At 41.2% G+C, this 18,353-nt stretch overlaps 1 non-coding gene across 1 annotated transcript; it reads right to left on the bottom strand.

Annotated features, from left to right (window-relative positions):
* Positions 1-268: 268 nt before the first annotated feature.
* Trnas-aga (transfer RNA serine (anticodon AGA)) lies at positions 269-350 on the bottom strand. The gene has a single exon. It is a non-coding gene; the product is annotated as a tRNA-Ser (tRNA).
* Between the last annotated feature and the right edge of the window lie 18,003 nt (positions 351-18,353).

The raw sequence follows: 18,353 nt of genomic DNA, 5'->3' as shown, positions 1-18,353 counted from the left end.
TGCAGCGCCTTAGACCGCCTTTTTTTTCCGTCGGTGATCGTTGTGTTTGGTCGTTGCGGACGTCACATGACATCCGTTAAAGTTCGTTTGTTGATCCTTCCACTCAGTTTTTTTTTATTACAGAGGCCAACCGCCTCTCTGACCGAACACGCTGAGCTACCGAGCCGGCATATGTTTATTATTTTCATAAAGTGCCATATTGGCAGAAATAACAACCTATTACAAGTTTTGAAACAATTTTCCTGAAGTATGCAATTCTAAAAATTTTCGCAGCCGGTAGGACTCGAACCTACGCTCCCAGAGGGAATCTGATTTCTAGTCAGACGCCTTAACCACTCGGCCACGGCTGCGGAGCGACTGCTCGGGCAATACCGCAAGACATATCTTTTGCAGATCAATACCTATTTGAGTTAACTTCTTCATTCTCCTTGGTGTTATTCGAAAGGAGAAGGCTATGTGCTGGGACCGAGTTTCACCCTCTCCCTTCTCTGATCATCAGTGTACAACACAAATGTAACAGTACACTATACACACATCCAATACACTCGTCTGCGCTCTACAGATACACATGACACAACTCTCACATATCCGCGAACAAAGAGCCCTATATACATGGAGGAAGAACACTCTTCCCGACAGGCAGCTAAATCCACCCTGTTGCATATTCCAGCCTAGAATGCTATACGACCGTTACATTTACCAGTACTTGTGATTTGCGAGGTGATAGTGCTAAGATACTTTTGTATCAGCCAGTCGTCAAGTACGCTACTGGACGTTAACAGTGCAGCACCAGGAAGGATAGCAACTAACGAAATTTTACGTATCGTGTATATTTAGTATAGCATGAAGCATATGTGATAGAATTTTGGAGTAATTAGGTGACAGATACAGAGACGTCATTCCATACTGCTTCATTTCTTTGCCAGAGTTCATCAATCATAGCCAGTGGCTAGTGATAGCATGCCGGTCTCTCTGGAACCCATAACCATAACTTTTCGATGTGATGAGACAAGAACGTGGCGGCCTGGGCAACACTCAATCTCTGTAGGGACATAGGCCAGAACAGTCTGCAATTTTGTGCTATCTTATTGAAATTTAAGGAAACAGAGGCCTTGAAGACTGGACACAGCCATCACCCTTAACACGCCTGCTGTCCACATTTCCATCTATGTGAATCGGATCTGATCTTAATGTGGATACCTGTCTTTCTGCAAACAAAGGTACGACTCAGGGTAAGTGATGTAGCACAATCGAGAGAACAATATGTCTGTCCTCTTAGGCACTACACGCACGTGATACTGCTAAGATTCTATATGCATTCAATATGGCCCTCCCGAACAGAACGATACAGCATTTGCATATCAATCGCGCTATCCCAACTGATAAACTTCAGACTCGATAGGCCACTATCCCACTGCTGTCGAAATCCGACACATGCTAGTACACATTTCTACGTCTTACGTGAGACATAACATTAGCTTACCACAAATAAACAACATTGAAATGTGATACCTGAATGAGGAATCCACTGCATTATCTTTTATAATATTCTGAAGGTGGCAGGGGTAAAATACAGGGAGCGAAAGGCTATTTACAATTTGTACAGAAATCAGATGGCAGTTATAAGAGTCGAGGGGCATGAAAGGGAAGCAGTGGTTGAGAAGGGATTGAGACAGGGTTGTAGCCTATACCCGATGTTATTCAATCTGTATGTTGAGCAAGCAGTAAAGGAAACAAAAGAAAAATTCGGAGTAGGATTTAAAATCCATGGAGAAGAAATTAAAACTTTGAGGTTGTAAGTAGGCTGTATAGGTTTTTTTATTGGCAACGCCACGTAGCGCTCTGTATGAAAATCACTGGCTGTGCTGTGTGCAGTCTGTGGCTGGTTTGCATTATTGTTGGCTATTGTAGTGTTGGGCAGTTGGCTGTTAACAGCGCGTAGCGTTGCGCAGTTGGAGGTGAGCCGCCAGCAGTGGTAGATGTGGGGAGAGAGATGACGGAGTTTTGAGAGCGAATGATCTGGACGTGTGTCCATCAGAGACAGTAAATTTGTTAGACTGGATGTCATGAACTGATATATATGACTTTTGAACACTGTTAAGGTAAATACATTGTTTGTTCTTTATCAAAATCTTTCATTTGCTAACTATGCCTATCAGTAGTTAGTGCCTTCAGTAGTTAGAATCTTTTATTTAGCTGGCAGTATTGGCGCTCGCTGTATTGCAGTAGTTTGAGTAACGAAGATTTTTGTGAGGTAAGTGATTCATAAAAGGTACAGGTTATTGTTAGTCAGGGCCATTCTTTTGTAGGGACTATTAAAAGTCAGACTGCGTTGCGCTAAAAATATTGTATGTCAGTCTAAGCACAGTCATTTGTAATTTTTCTAAGGGGACGTTTCAAGGTTCGCCGATGGCATTGTAATTCTGTCAAAGACAGAAAAGGACCTGGAAGAGCAGTTGAACGGTATGGACAGTGTCGCGAAAGGAACATCAACAAAATCAAAACGAGCATAATGGAATGTAGTCGAATTAAATCAGGTGATGCTGAGGGTATTAGATTAGGAAATGAGACTATAAGTAGTAAATGAGTTTTGCTATTTGGGGAGCAAAATAACTGAGGATGGTCGGAGTAGAGGAGATATAAAATGTAGACTGCCATTGGCAAGGAAAGCGTTTCTGAAGAGGAGAAATTTGTTAACATCGAGTATAGATTTAAGTGTCAGGAAGTCATTTCTGAAAGTATTTGTATGGAATGTAGACAGTGTAGAGTGTAGATAGTTAAGACAAAATGAGAATAGAAGCTTTCGAAATGTGGTGTTACAGAAGAATGCTGAAGATTAGATGGGTAAATCACATAACTAATGAGGAGATATTGAACAGAATTGGGGAGAAGAGAAATTTGAGGCACAACTTGACTAGAAGAAGGGATCGGTTGGTAGGACATATTCTGAGGCATCAAGGGATCACCAATTTAGTATTGGAGGGCAGCGCGGTCGGTAAAAATCGTAGAGGGAGACCAAGAGATGAATACACTAAACAGATTCAGGAGGATGCAGGTTGCAGTAGGTACTGGGAGATGAAGAAGCTTGCACAATATAGAGTGGCATGTAGAGCTGTCTCTGGACTGAAGACCACAACAACAACATACAGAATTTAAAATGCTTTACTAGTCCGTACTTTGTGTGGTTGCAGTAAAAATTTTCACGTCCCCTGGCGAGGGACAGATGGGACAAAGACTGAGGTCCACCACCCACAGTGCTTCTCTCCCCGTGGCCACACAAAGTGTCTCAGGAAGACCCCATAAACGCCCTCTGGCGGGTGAAGACTACAGTGACTAGAAATCAAACTAAACCAGGAACAATTCGAAAATCAGCAAGTTGCCTGAGAGTAAGCAGGTGGTCAACAACAACTAGAGAATGACAAACAACGAAGACAGCAGTGCAGAATAACAAGTTCACCGAGATCAAAACGTGAGATGTAGCGAATTAAACGATGTCTAGCGAGAATAGTACCATAGGGCAGGGAAATCACAACTGACTGCAGAGCTGCCGCACTGCTGGCTTTAAAGGACCGCCGCGGGCGCTGGGAGGCTAGCGTGCCGGCGTGTCCACGTGGCAGTGCTTACGGCAGTGACTCAAGCGTCTGCAGATGTAGCCACACATTCTAACCCAGGCCCGAGTGCCAAAGCACTCAGCCTCGCTGCACATTTCCCCCACCGACACGCCACGCTGTCTGACAAGAAGACGGCACGACCGTGGGGTCGGGGATTTGTCAGCAATTTTGTGTGGTGAAAGAGGACCCCTAACACCTCACGTGGTTAAAATATTAGGACGCACTACTCGGAAAATCCCGAGAAAAAGGGATCCAAAGTTTCTTATGTTCCTTATGAGCATAAAATGTTAATCCATTGTTGTGCCGCCGTCTAGCCTACATTGGTGCCGGCACGGTAGCTCAGCGTGTTCGGTCAGAGGGTTAGCAGCCCTCTGTAATAAAAAAACTGAGTTCATGGAGCAACGACGAACTGAAACGGGTGTCTTGCGACGTCCGCCCCTAGCAGATGCAACGAACGAAAATGAGATTTTAAAAAAATTAAATAAAAAACCTTGTTAGGGCTCAGACCCGTAAGCCAGAGGTCTCGGGTTCGATTCCTCCTCCAGCACATTTTTTTCTTCTGTTGCTTGCAAAATTCCAGCGCATTGTTACAGGAGAATAGTGAAATTAATTCCCGGGAAGATTGTATAGAAATTCATTCTATAATTCACCGTCAATTATCGTCAACAATATTCCGAGACATGATTTAATATGCCTGGTTTGCCTCAAAATTGTCAGAAACTCGAAACATTTTCGTAAATGTTAATGGGGCATGTTTTTGTACAGATTTATTGCAAACGCCCTGTGGTTGTAAAAAATCCGCTTTTATATGTTGCGCAAGATGTCGCAAAAATTATTACTTTGTTTGTTTTTATGATAATTACTACTGCTGTTCTTGTTTATAATTATTATATGTATAAAAATTGATTGTTTCCCAATCGACTTTGTTCTTCTGATTACAAAGGCAATGTTTCTCCTCATATACTTTACAACGAAAAATGGAAAACCCACCGCCATGAATTGTGTTGTTGGACAAAAAGAAAATAATTTTTATTCAATAATGTAACTAATTTGTTAAAGATAATGTAGGTTTGGGAAACTTTCTGAATAATTGGTGGAATAACCAAAGAAAATGAAACAGAAAGAAAAAAAAAGTGCCAGAGGAGGAGTCGAACACGACACCTCTGCCGTAAGAATCCGAGCCCTAAACACCGAGGCCAGACGGCGGCTTGGCAATGTACTAAGATTTTACACTCATAAGGCACGTAAGAAACTTTGGATCGATTTTTCTCGGGATTTTCCGGGTAGTGCGTCCCAATATTTTAACCACGTGAGGTGTTAGGGGTCCTCTTTCACCACACAAAATTGTGGAAAAATCCCCGACCCCATGGTCGTGCCGTCTCCTTGTGAGTGCAAAGAGGAGAAGAGGGGAAAACTGTGAACGCGGCGCACTTAAATGGCACACGACTTGGCTTTCCATTTCATATTTCTCAACATCATACAATACAAACAAAATAAATTATCAGTGTTATTTAATTATTTTTGGCGTGCTGAAGAATTTTTTTCTGGTACAGACTGTCAACAAACAAACAGATGCGGACGATTTCACAGAGTTTCGCAGTCAAGTTGCCACGTAAGTGTGACCTATCTAGTTTCATAACCGAAAAAAGTTCTTTCACACAAATATGTCGATCGATGTATTGTGGCACCTTTGCAGCTTCATTATGGAGACTTGAAAACTCTACCTGAGGAAAGCAACGTAGATGTGCTGGACAGTTTAAACATAAAAAGATTTGTTATTAAAACAGAAATTACCTTGCAAGTCAATCAAATACATCCGCACATGCACAGGAGCACATTCAACTGAAACGACAAACAGTCTCGACAACAGATGCAAGAGTGACAATGTCCTCATAACCTTTATAAAATTGTCCTTGTAATTCTTTCAAGACGAAAGTGAATTCTACAAACCTCTCGTTTTCCTTAACACAAGTGAGCTTAGCGAACTGGATTGTCTTTGTGGAAACATGTTCATTCTACAACGTGATTTTCTTTTTAAAAGCATCCCCACCAAATCAGAAATAATTTTACCTTGCGGTGTCTTACCGTCGGCAATGTGCAGTCAAGTCCACTTCAAATGCGTTCCGAAATCCATTCCAGATGTCCTAATTTTCATTCCTGCACTTCTTATTCCTTCACAAATTCAACAATAGCGAGCTTTAAATCGACAAAATTTTCTGGTCATGCGCCTTGACTTAAGCAACCTACTTTGCAGTAATATATGAAGTCTCCATACTCTTCGTTCAGTTCCATTGGTAAATGTTGCAACTGACAGTGGAATAAAGCATGTGACTTCAGAAATTCTGTTGCTCATACCACCAGTTTCTTCACGATCTGCATGTCTGCAAATTTAGCACAAAGTACTTGTTGATGTACACCGGCCGGGGTGGCCGAGCGGTTCTAGGCGCAATAGTCTGGAACCGCGCGACAGTTTCGGTCGCAGGTTCGAATCCTGCCTCGGGCATTGGTGTGTGTAATGTCCTTAGGTTAGTTAGGTTTAAGTAGTTCTAAGTTCTAGGGGACTGATGACCTCAGAAGTTAAGTCCTATAGTGCTCAGAGACATTTGAACCATCTGATGTACGGAACAATGTACCCTGTCTGTTGATCGTTGTAATTTTTTGCTGTTTCATTGCCAACTGTTGTTGTTGTTGTGGTCTTCAGTCCAGAGACTGGTTTGATGCAGCTCTCCATGCTACTCTATCCTGTGCAAGCTTCTTCATCTCCCAGTACCTACTGGAACCTACATCCTTCTGAATCTGTTTAGTGTATCCATCTCTTGGTCTCCCTCTACGATTTTTACCCTCCACGCTGCCCTCCAATGCTAAATTTGTGATCCCTTGATGCCTCAAAACATGTCCTACCAACCGATCCCTTCTTCTAGTCAAAATTTGCCACAAATTTCTTTTGTCTCCAATTCTATTCAATACCTCCTCATTAGTTATGTGATCTACCCATCTAATCTTCAGCATTCTTCTGTAACACCACATTTCGAAAGCTTCTATTCTCTTCTTGTCTAAACTATTTATCGTCCACGTTTCACTGCCATACATGGCTACACTCCATACAAATACTTTCAGAAACGTCTTCCTGACACTTAAATATATACTCGATGTTATCAAATTTCTCTTCCTCAGAAACGGTTTCCTTGCCATTGCCAGTCTACATTTAGTATCCTCTCTACTTCGACCATCATCAGTTATTTTGCTCCCCAAATAGCAAAACTCCTTTACTACTTTAAGCGTCTCATTTCCTAATCTAATTCCCGCAGCATCGCCCGATTTAATTCGACTACATTCCATTATCCTCGTTTTGCTTTTGTTGATGTTCATCTTATATCTTCCTTTCAAGACACTGTCCATACCGTTCAGCTGCTCTTCCAGGTCCTTTGCTGTCTCTGACAGAATTAAAATGTCATCGGCGAACCTCAAGGTTTTTATTTCTTCTCCGTGGATTTTAATTCCTAATCCGAATAGGCTACAACTCTGTGTCACTCCCTTCCCAATCACTGCTTCCCTTTCAAGCACCTCGACTCTTATAACTGCCATCTGGTTTCTGTACAAATTGTAAATAGCCTATCGCTCCCTGTATTTTACCCCTGCCACCTTCAGAATTTGAAAGTGAGTATTCCAGTCAACATTGTCAAAAGCTTTCTCTAAGTCTACAACTGCTAGAAACGTAGGTTTGCCTTTCCTTAATCTATTTTCTAAGATAAGTCGTAGGGTCAGTATTGCCTCACGTGCTCCGACATTCCTACGGAATCCAAACTGATCTTCTCCGAGGTCGGCTTCTACCAGTTTTTCCATTCGTCTGTAAAGAATTCGTGTTAGTATTTTGCAGCCGTGGCTCATTAAACTGATCTTTAAATTCTTTCTGAATGGTATTGTAATGTTGTTTCATAGCAAATATGTGGTTCACCTCACTTATGCGAATTCAGAATTCTCATCCGTCACTTCTATTATTCCCATTCATTTTAAAGGATTGTACAGTAGATCGCTCGACTGCCTCTTTCCGTGCACACAGCCACGGGATCTCTGAATGTCCTTCACATCACGAGCAAAAAGCGAAGGGTAAACGGCGCTGACACCACGATTCTGCAGAATTCAGAGAGTGGCAAATATCAAATACTGCCGCACCACAATGCTAAATGAAATGTACCACTGTCAAGCGTAACTCCAAGATGAACCGAGCAAATCCCAGCGACAGGTCTGGCCTTTGCCTGCACATGGCCAGTGCTCACGGCACGCGTGGAGTTTGTCACGACGTGGCCGGCCCTGGTCTAGCGGCTGTCATCGAGTGTCATACCTCCGATTGCAGTCTTCCTCGGCGTATTGCACTGATGAATTCTACTCGGGTACGAAACTCATTGAAACGTTGCGACAAGACGACGCCACCACTCGGCTGATAACCCGAGAAGAATTCATCAGAGTTTCATACCTTCTAGCAGGCCTTCAGACTTGCCGGACCGGAATACGAGAAAGACACCATCCACACTGCTTCCCCAGTAGAGTGTCTTATTAGCCGCAGTTCTGCCCATAAGGAGGCCTCTTACAGCACCCATCCACAGCCTTCAGCGGTACAATAAACGGCTCAATAGACGACTGCCGAAACAACCAACAAGCAGACAACTGGAACAACAGTAATTATAGTAACATACAGATGAATATGAGAGTAAGTAGGCAAGAATCTAAAAAAATATTTCGGACTTCACACTGACTCTTAACGTGACTAACACTTCCCAACGAGAACATGATCTGCCAAACAACAACGCAGCAAACATATAGAATAATATTAGGAACCAACTATCCACCTAGTAAACCACGTACCTGTATGAATTCATCGGTAAGTCTTGCAGAAGGCGCGCAGTAGCGCTCAACATAGACGAAACACAGGGTGACCCAAAAGTCCATTAACAAAAAAATGGTTCAAATGGCTCTGAGCACTATGGGACTCAACTTCTGAGGTCATTAGTCCCCTAGAACTTAGAACTAGTTAAACCTACCTAACCTAAGGACATCACACACATCCATGCCCGAGGCAGGACTCGAACCGGCGACCGTAGCGGTCTCGCGGTTCCAGACTGCAGCGCCTAGAACCGACGGCTACCTCGGCCGGCATCCATTAACATTTCACGGAATAATGTAGGTAGAGAGATCCTTGAAATGATATGGGGTTTTACTGGAACGTACACTAACAGCGCAAAATGACCGACTAATGGCGCTTCCTATGCTAATTACAAATGGTTCAAATGGCTCTGAGCACTATGGGACTTAACATCTGTGGTCATCAGTCCACTAGAACTATGAACTACTTAAACCTAACTAACCTAAGGACATCACACACATCCATGCCCGAGGCAGGATTCGAACCTGCGACCATAGCGGTCACGCGGTTCCAGACTGAAGCGCCTAGAACCGCACGGCCACAACGGCCGGCTTATGCTCAACACATCGACCGTGTAAGTAGGCCCTTTATGTTTTCTTATTGGCAACGTTACGTAGCGCTCTGTATGAAAATCACTGGCTGTGCTGTGTGCAGTCTGTGGCTAGTTTGCATTGTTGTCTGCCATTGTAGTGTTGGGCAGCTGGATGTTAACAGCGCGTAGAGTTGCGCAGTTGGAGGTGAGCCGCCAGCAGTGGTGGATGTGGGGAGAGAGATGGCGGAGTTTTGAAATTTGTAAGACTGGATGCCATGAACTGCTATATATATTATGACTATTAAGGTAAATACATTGTTTGTTCTCTATTAAAATCTTTCATTTGCTAACTATGCCTATCAGTAGTTTGAATCTTTTATTTAGCTGGCAGTAGTGGCGCTCGCTGTATTGCAGTAGTTCGAGTAACGAAGATTTTTGTGAGGTAAGTGATTTGTGAAAGGTATAGGTTAATGTTAGTCAGGGCCATTCTTTTGTAGGGATTTTTCAAAGTCAGATTGCGTTGCGCTAAAGATATTCTGTGTCAGTTTAAGCACAGTCTTGTATAATTTTTCTAAGGGGACGTTTCATATGTCGACCCTTAGCCGAGGATACCTTACTGGAATCTTCTGATTTTTTCTTGTAGTTTGTGTAATTAGTGTAGCTTTTGCTTATTGCTAGCGCGTAATTATAGAGAGAATTTCCTTTGTAGTTGTAGTTTTTCATTGTCGTACACAGTTGTGGCATGCATGTAGATTTGCACCAAGTATTTCGCAGCTGCGCTTGCAATTAACTAAATATTATTTTCAATGCTATGTTAATGTGTTTTGTTATTTTGCTCTTCAAATTGTGCTTTTCTGTGTTATCGTGTGAAATATTGTGACAATAATGGCGTGTGAGAAACGTGATACTAGGCTTCAAAGTAAACTGAGAAATGACAGTGAAGACGAAAGCAGTGTGTTAGCGCCGCAGAGTAATGAATTAAGTAATGTTCAAAGTAGTAATTTGGTAATTGTGCATAGGGAAATGGAGCAGGCTGCAAATAATGGTGTAGGCAGTGAAACAATTAGTGAACAAGGAAGCATTATCGATCGATCGGTCGGCAACAGCTAGCCTCAGGAATCCGAAATGACAGAACACAATATTGCAAACACTGTAGACTCAGGTTTTGGGTCCTCACCGTTTTCTCAAATGAGTCAAGACACATTTTCTGCTTGTCAAAACGTGAATGTTGCCGGTCAAAATGCACTGCCAAAAAGCATAGAGAAACACATTCCAGACACTAATACATTATTATTGCAATTAATGCAACAAATGGAACAAAATCAGAGACAAACACAGCAAAAGCTTCAAAAGTTAGACACAATGGAACAAAATCAGAGACAAACACAGCAACAGTTAGACGCAATGGAACAAAATCTTCACACCACGCTTGAACAAACACGTGAAGATTTAACTACTGAGTTACATAACATAGAATCGAAATTTCAAAAAGCCTGTAATGATGTAAAAACACAAATTTGTGAGCATTTTCAACCTATTTTTTCGCGGCATGAAAATGCATTACAGAATCACGAAGCAGCCATAAAAGAACTGCAAATTATTGTTCATGAAAATCATGAGACCTTGCAAGCTAAAATTGACTCAGTTGCATTTGCCGATTCGGTTACGCAACTTGCAAAAACTCAGGAAAACTTAAAGGACACAGTAGATACGATTTCAACACAAATGGACACTCTGAAACTTGGTTCAGAAAAACACACAGAGGAAATAATTTCACTATCGGATAAAGTAGCCGAACTTTCAGATCAGTTCACTAACTTATCTACAAAGGTAGATGATCTGAATGACACAAGACCTGTAGCCTTCACGGACACTGAAGAGTATGAACAAATAAGAAAATTCAAACAAAATCAAAATCAAATCAATACACAGTACAAAAGAGAAATCCGGGAAGTACAAGATCAGTTGGCACAAGTAATACAAGAATTACATATTTCAGTGGACACTCGCGCTCCAGTACGCTAAGAGGGACTTAGAAATACGGAGCAACCACAAAATAATAACACAGGACACTTCGGAAATTATGAAAGAAATTGGCAAGGCGCATTGAATTTTGAGATGGAACCGCCGAAACGAAGTAACAGTGAGCGATGTGCGACTCGCCGACACGATGATTTTGACTATAAGCTGTTCATTACTACACGTAAATTCAAAACATTTAAGAATTCCGGCAACGACATTCATCCACAAGCGTGGCTCCATCAATTCTCTCATTGTTTTCCTCCCAACTGGTCATTGCAGCACAGATTAGAATTTATGTGTGGCTATTTAGAGAATGAACCAGCTGTAAGAATGCGATCGGTCATTCACGATTGTCACAATGAAGGAGAATTTTATCATGCCTTCCTCTCAGCATATTGGTCTCAAGCTACACAAGACCGAGTAAAACATAGCATCATAATGATGAAACATTTCGAACAATCTGAATTCTCCAGTCTTGTGAAATATTTTGAAGACATGTTGCACAAGAATCAGTACCTGTCAAACCCATAAAGCCCCTCAGAACTCATCCGCATTTGCTTAATGAAATTGCCTGAACATTTAAGAAATATTATTTTGGCAGGACGTTGCAAAGACGACATTAAAGCTTTTCAGGGACTCTTACAAGAATTAGAAATTGACACTGATAATCGCGGAACGCGAAAACATGAAAACAACAACTGCAGGTCACATCCGTCACAATTCCGTGACGACAGAAACAATAACTGGACACGACAAGGCTATTCTTATAACGCAAATCGTGAACAAAACAGACACCACCCATATGACAACCACTGGCAGAGTAATAGTTACACAGAAAGATCGCATTTAGCCGGCCGAAGTGGCCGTGCGGTTAAAGGCGCTGCAGTCTGGAACCGCGAGACCGCTACGGTCGCAGGTTCGAATCCTGCCTCGGGCATGGATGTTTGTGATGTCCTTAGGTTAGTTAGGTTTAACTAGTTCTAAGTTCTAGGGGACTAATGACCTCAGCAGTTGAGTCCCATAGTGCTCAGAGCCATTTGAACCATTTGATCGCATTTCCGTAGTAATGAATGCGACAGAGACAATCATAGAAACAGACAATATAGCAACCAGAACTATTATTATCACGGGAGACAAAATAACTTCAGACGCAACGGTCCACCGTGCAGTGATAATTCAGGGAGAAATTCTCCACCACTTAACCGACAAGAAAGAAACTACAGGAACTACTGACATGACGACAGACGATATAATCATAACGACAGACCTGAATTTCATCAGAACTGGCGGGATTCAAACAGAGCAGGGCCCTCTCGGCAAGGTGAATTTGTAGAAGTTAGGTCTCCTAATCCTAATTACGACGCGCGCCAACAAAGAAACAGACAATGACTCGCACTGGCAGGCAGCCACGTGCGCCAGCTGGCTCAGAGAAAAATAACATAGATGCTAACCTTGAGAAAAATTCCAGTATTCTTTACCGACATATACCACACGATCATTCCGTTGAAGCTGGAGCTCTGCATAGAAGTAAGAGTAAAGGCTTGCACCACATTTCACATGTAAAACCGTTTATTGAGAGATAATCTATTTTTTTTTTTAATTTAGTCTTTGCCATAAAATTTTTCACTTCACATTTCTAGTATGCTTTGTTAGACTTAAGAAACTGTTAACATGCAACAATGTTTGAAGTTAAATATCCAGTCAAGAACCAAGAGAACTTATTTAAACAGAAATTACGAATGCATTGTTATTGTGAACAGACGACACAGTGGTTAGTTTATGTGACAGCTACAAGATTTTATCACGACGCTACTAATGAGTGACAATTTACAATGTTGCTTTTGCGGTGTTTCTGTTTCATATCTGCACAGTTTTCCTGAATTATTTTGGAATGTAAAACATGTTTTAGTAGTAACTTTTGTGGTATAGCTACAATGAGACAGCTTTTTCCGTAGCACAACAATACGTTACAGCACAGTACTTCCTTCATCATGGCAATAAGCGTAATAACTAAGATATCTATACGCAAAACATTTCACTTTAGTTTATGATGAGGTAAGTACATTGACTTCAGTAGAACGTTGCTTACAGAGGACGATAGCTACGACACTTCCACAGAATTATCTTACAACAAGACGCACAGTTTAGCGCTACAGTACACTTATTTGAGTGATTAATTTTGTACTTAAAACATTTATTTTTGAAGATATTTGAAGTACAATGATACAAAGTTTTTCCGTGATACATTTCATTCCATTGCTGTAATCTGTAACACCTGAGGGTATTATTCATTAATCCTCAGGGGGGTACACAATTACTTTGTGTAGCATGTGTTTGGCAAGCACAAGGAGCCCTAGCTAATATGGTATTTGCTTATACAACTTTACACATCGGTACCATATTTCTCTAACACATAAATTACACAGCTATCTGATCATTTAACAGAGAGAGGCAAACATTTTTTTTTTACTACATCAGTGACAGATATTTATGTAATCACACAGTTGGATAACTTCACACTTATGAAATTGTATTTTGTATGTACTTTGTGAACTCTTCATATTTTTTCAGAACCATTGTGATTCTATGAGAGCTTTGAATGGTGTATTTGGTATGACATTATGATTCGCCGGCAAATGCTGGTTTACAAATCACTTGTCAATGTGGACGGCACTCTTGGTGCTTCGACATCTTCTGCGAAGGGTAAAAAGAACGAAATAAGAGGAGTAGGTAAAACTACTCAATTTGTTCTTATTCATGGACCTACTTTATTTTGTGGTGCGAGGTTTAATTTTTCTTTAATGAAAGTTTCTTCTTCTTCCAGTTTGGGTAACGGATGGCTAACTGTAGCTTTCGTTGCTTGTAACAATGCAGGATGATATTTTTATGCTTTGTACATAGTTGCTTATTTCATTTGATATCTGTTTTCCAGCTGTGTTGCAGCATTGGTTTTATAAAATAAAATTAAATGCATTTGCTAATGTGAACACTTTCTGTCAACAGATCTATTAAATAATTGCTTTATGATCCACATTCTTCGAAAAAGGAGCTCTTGGAATGGAAAGAACAATAAGAAGGGACTAATAACAGTAACTGCATACATAATTTTCTTTTCAAGTACTTGGTAATTTTTTGTAGAATTAGTTTTTGTGGTGCACCACTTAAATGACATAGATATTAAGATGTGAACAGACATTTCCCTTATCTGCGTTGTTGTCTTTAGTGTACTATTTTTTCTGCTTGAGCTTTGTCATGTTTAGATATAGGTTATGGCATTTGCTGCTGCTGCTTGCGAGCCATAGTGCTACTAAATTTCACTTTACATTACTCTGTTAAGCCAGTTTTACTACGAATTTATTTTTCTTGTTTGCTGCGCATTGCTTTATATTAGTTGTAGTGTTGCATTTGCTTTGCTAATTTATGCTGCTAGCTTTGCCATTTGCATTTTTTATCATTGCTGTTTGTGTTAATTGTTTTGTGCTGCTGCGTTGACTCGTTCCTTAGTTTAGCAACTGAGCTCAGTAGATTTAAGTTAGCTTAAGATGGGGTAGGCTATATAAGAGAATGAGTTGCGATGTATTGGAAGAAATACATTGAGTATACGAAAAAAGTACAGAAAGCAGGTACAGATAGGACTTTTTGGGACTAATGATGAACGAAGGGAGATCTCCAAGAAAAAAAAAAGGTTTTGTGTGCAAAATACTGCAGTACGAAATGTTACACTGAAAACAAACCCTGTCCTTTCACCCTGTGTTATTCTGCTATGTGTTTGTGTACTCTTGTATATTTGTGTTTTTCCTGTCTTTATGTGTTTAGCTAATAAGATTTACGTTGTAGAATTTTTCAAATCCTACGTTATTTTCTTCGTAAAGATGTTTAGACATTATTTATTCTGTTTTGTTTTAATGCTCATGTTGATGTTTCGAAAGTCATTCTGATCTTTTATGTATGTACTTATGTCATAATTCTTGTAACACTGATGTACATGTTTATTTCTATTCTTTTGTAAAGCCTGTTTTACTACAAATGTTATCTGTATTGTTATGTTCTTGAATGACGTATTTTGCACCTTTGTAATTGTATTCTTATGTTGTAAATTTATAATTGTAATTGACACCAGTTCATCAAATTAATTAACTTGTAAGTTACATTTCACTGCACACATTTCTGTTAGTCATAGTATATGCACAATATGTGAGAAGTTGGGACTGTTAGTGCATGCACGTGTGTTAATAATTCAGCAAGGGACTGGATAACAGCATTGCTGGTTTTAAGGACAATTCCAAAAACATTGTGAGTGCACAAGTGGTGGTTATAGACTTGCTATATTATCCGCAAGACTCTTCAATGGTGATTGTGCACCCGCACAGTCACAACAGATGGCTGCTGGCCATCTCTACAAGGACCACAGTGGGTCTACACCTTTGCTGACTCACCAGTACCATTATTTCTACAAGGACTGCAGTGGGTCTGCACCTCTGGTGGCCCACCAATACGACAATCTCTACCAGGACTACAGTGGGTCTGCACCTCTGGTGGCCCACCAATACCATAATCTCTACCAGGACTAGAGTGGGTCTGCTCTGTGATGACCTACCTACCAATAGTCTTCAAAACTTGGAATGACTCTGTTGTGGGTTTGCTCTGTTGTGGCCCATTACCTGTCTGCATGCCAGGAGTCAGCACTTTCTTTTCGTTGGAAGGACAACACTACTTCTTCAAGACTGCATGGAAATCCACTACTTCCATGTGCATTTTCTTCTACTGCTCAGACTTTGTGAAAAACACTGCTATATTACTGTGACGAACGATCAGGACTGTCTTTATGGACTGTGAGAAAATTTTAGCTTTTGACCAACACTGTATCAATAAGTGTGTGCATTTGATTTCTTCGTTATTGTAATTATGAAAAATTTTATCAAATCATTATTGGCCACTGCCCAAATCAATTTGTAAAATTTTTTTGTGGGGAGCATGGGGGCTATGTAAGTAGGCTGTTTATGTTATCTTATTGGCAACGTTATATATATTATGACTATTAAGGTAAATACATTGTTTGTTCTCTATTAAAATCTTTCATTTGCTAACTATGTCTATCAGTAGTTTGAATCTTTTATTTAGCTGGCAGTAGTGGCGCTCGCTGTATTGCAGTAGTTCGAGTAACGAAGATTTTTGTGAGGTAAGTGATTTGTGAAAGGTATAGGTTAATGTTAGTCAGGGCCATTCTTTTGTAGGGATTTTTCAAAGTCAGATTGCGTTGCGCTAAAGGTATTCTGTGTCAATTTAAGCACAGTCTTGTACAGTTTTTCTAAGGGGACGTTTCAACCGTCATTCAACAACAATTTCTGTAGCCAAGGGACAACGTTTTGAACAGCACTGTACAGCATATCAGTAGGTATGGTGACAAACTGTCGTCGGATGTTGTCTTTTAGCGTCCCTAATGACATTGGACGATCGCGTTTGACTTGCAACTCCAAGTAACTACACAAGCAATAATGACACAGATTAAGATCTGGGTACCTGGGAGGCCAAGCATTAGGGATGTGGTGGGTCAGAACGCGATCATCTGGACAGGTGCCAACCGCAGTAGCAGATCATCAATCAGACTCTCGCTGAGGAACCATCAGAATATTCTGTGCCACATTCCAGCCAGCCATCTCCACTGCGTATTGCAGCTGGTGCCATCACCAGGCTTCGTCGAGATGTGGCTTCTCCACTGGGGATATGTGTGGACCTTTTTATTTGCCATTTAGTGCTTTGTTTTATTAATCTTTAATTCTAAAGCGAATCTATAACTTAATTTTGATATATATTGGGGCCATCAGTTCAGCAAACAGTTGCTATGTATTTCTATAGCAAATCTGACTTTACCACATACTGTCAGTATAAAAATTTACTCCAAGGATGAGATTTGAATTCATGTATTCACTAACGAACTTGCTCTGTATTGTTTACATGGACTGCATGCCTCCAGTGCTGTGATACATATCCACTGGAGATGAAGTGTACAGTTTGGTGATCTCAGTTTCCACACATGTACTATGTCCCAAGTAGATGGTATTTTCTTTCGTATAACTTCCCAGGCTCGAACTGACATTTATGTCCTATTGCAGTATGTCTGGTTCAATAGATGTTACCACCCCAGTGCCACTGCTTCTACAGAATATGCCACAGATTCAAGATCTGCTGCTGGAGAAGAGGGCTGCCATCAACATTGCGCCACTGGAAATCTCCAACCATCTATCATACATTGATTCGCTGGTGAAAGGATTCCACAAGGTCCCCCTGCCAATTGAGCCATTTGACAAAAGGGGTTGGGTCATGGGCAAACTACATGGCTCAGCTTGAACAACATTTCCTGGCACATGATATTGCAGGTGATTCCAGCAGAGCGCATCTTTTAAGCTTATTCACGCCCCAAAGTGTGCTCGTGGGCCAAGCTGCATGCCCTTCCGCATGAACAGTAGAAGTCATGTTTGCTAGACTATCTTGACTCCCAGATGCCCATCATAGCAATCCATCATAGTTTTTCAGTTGCCCTAAGCTCAGTGGACAATCATATAGGGAATGCTTAGCAAGATTACGGGGTCTGTCCAGAGACCTCCATTTTCAGTGTGCAAACCCCTACTGCAAACAGTCATACGCCACATCGTCAGTTTGGAACATCATCCTCATCTCCTAACGTGATGAAGGGCTCTGCAGTGATCTCTTTAAGCTTCAGCACCCTTCATCGGATACACATCTTCCTATCAGAAGAGCCTTTGAACAATTTGTTAGATCCTCAGCAGTGTTTCAGGACCCATCTCATGTGTTGGCTGCCTGGTCGATTCATTGACCCAGTCTCAGCCAAGACCTACCAATCAGGTCGAGTTGCTCTACACAGGCAAAGACACTGTTTTGTGATGCGTTAGTGTCAACAGTGATACTGTCACCAGGCCAGATGATGTGCAAAAACGGGACACAAGGTGAAAGCTTGTCAGCCATCTCTCAAAATCAACATGGACGGTGCTTGACTGGAACCCCTGTATTCTAGAGCAGATGAGGTGCCCAAAGTTTTCCATCCCAGTGTACTGCATGTCCATGTTGTTTACCCTACCTCTGACAGGCTCCTAACACTGACTGTTCTCACCGCCATTCCAGTGGTTTTCCAGGCGGATAAAGGCACATCAATGACCATTGTCGATTGGTAAACACATCGCTGCCTGGACTTCCCTCCACCCCGTGTGTCCTCTAAGCAACTCAAAAGAAACAGCAACAGCGCAATCGA

Source organism: Schistocerca nitens, chromosome 4 (genome assembly GCF_023898315.1).
Source record: "Schistocerca nitens isolate TAMUIC-IGC-003100 chromosome 4, iqSchNite1.1, whole genome shotgun sequence".
NCBI lineage: Eukaryota > Metazoa > Arthropoda > Insecta > Orthoptera > Acrididae > Schistocerca > Schistocerca nitens.
The sequence above is the reverse complement of the archived record's forward strand: the minus strand, read 5'-3'. Positions and strand labels throughout refer to the sequence as shown.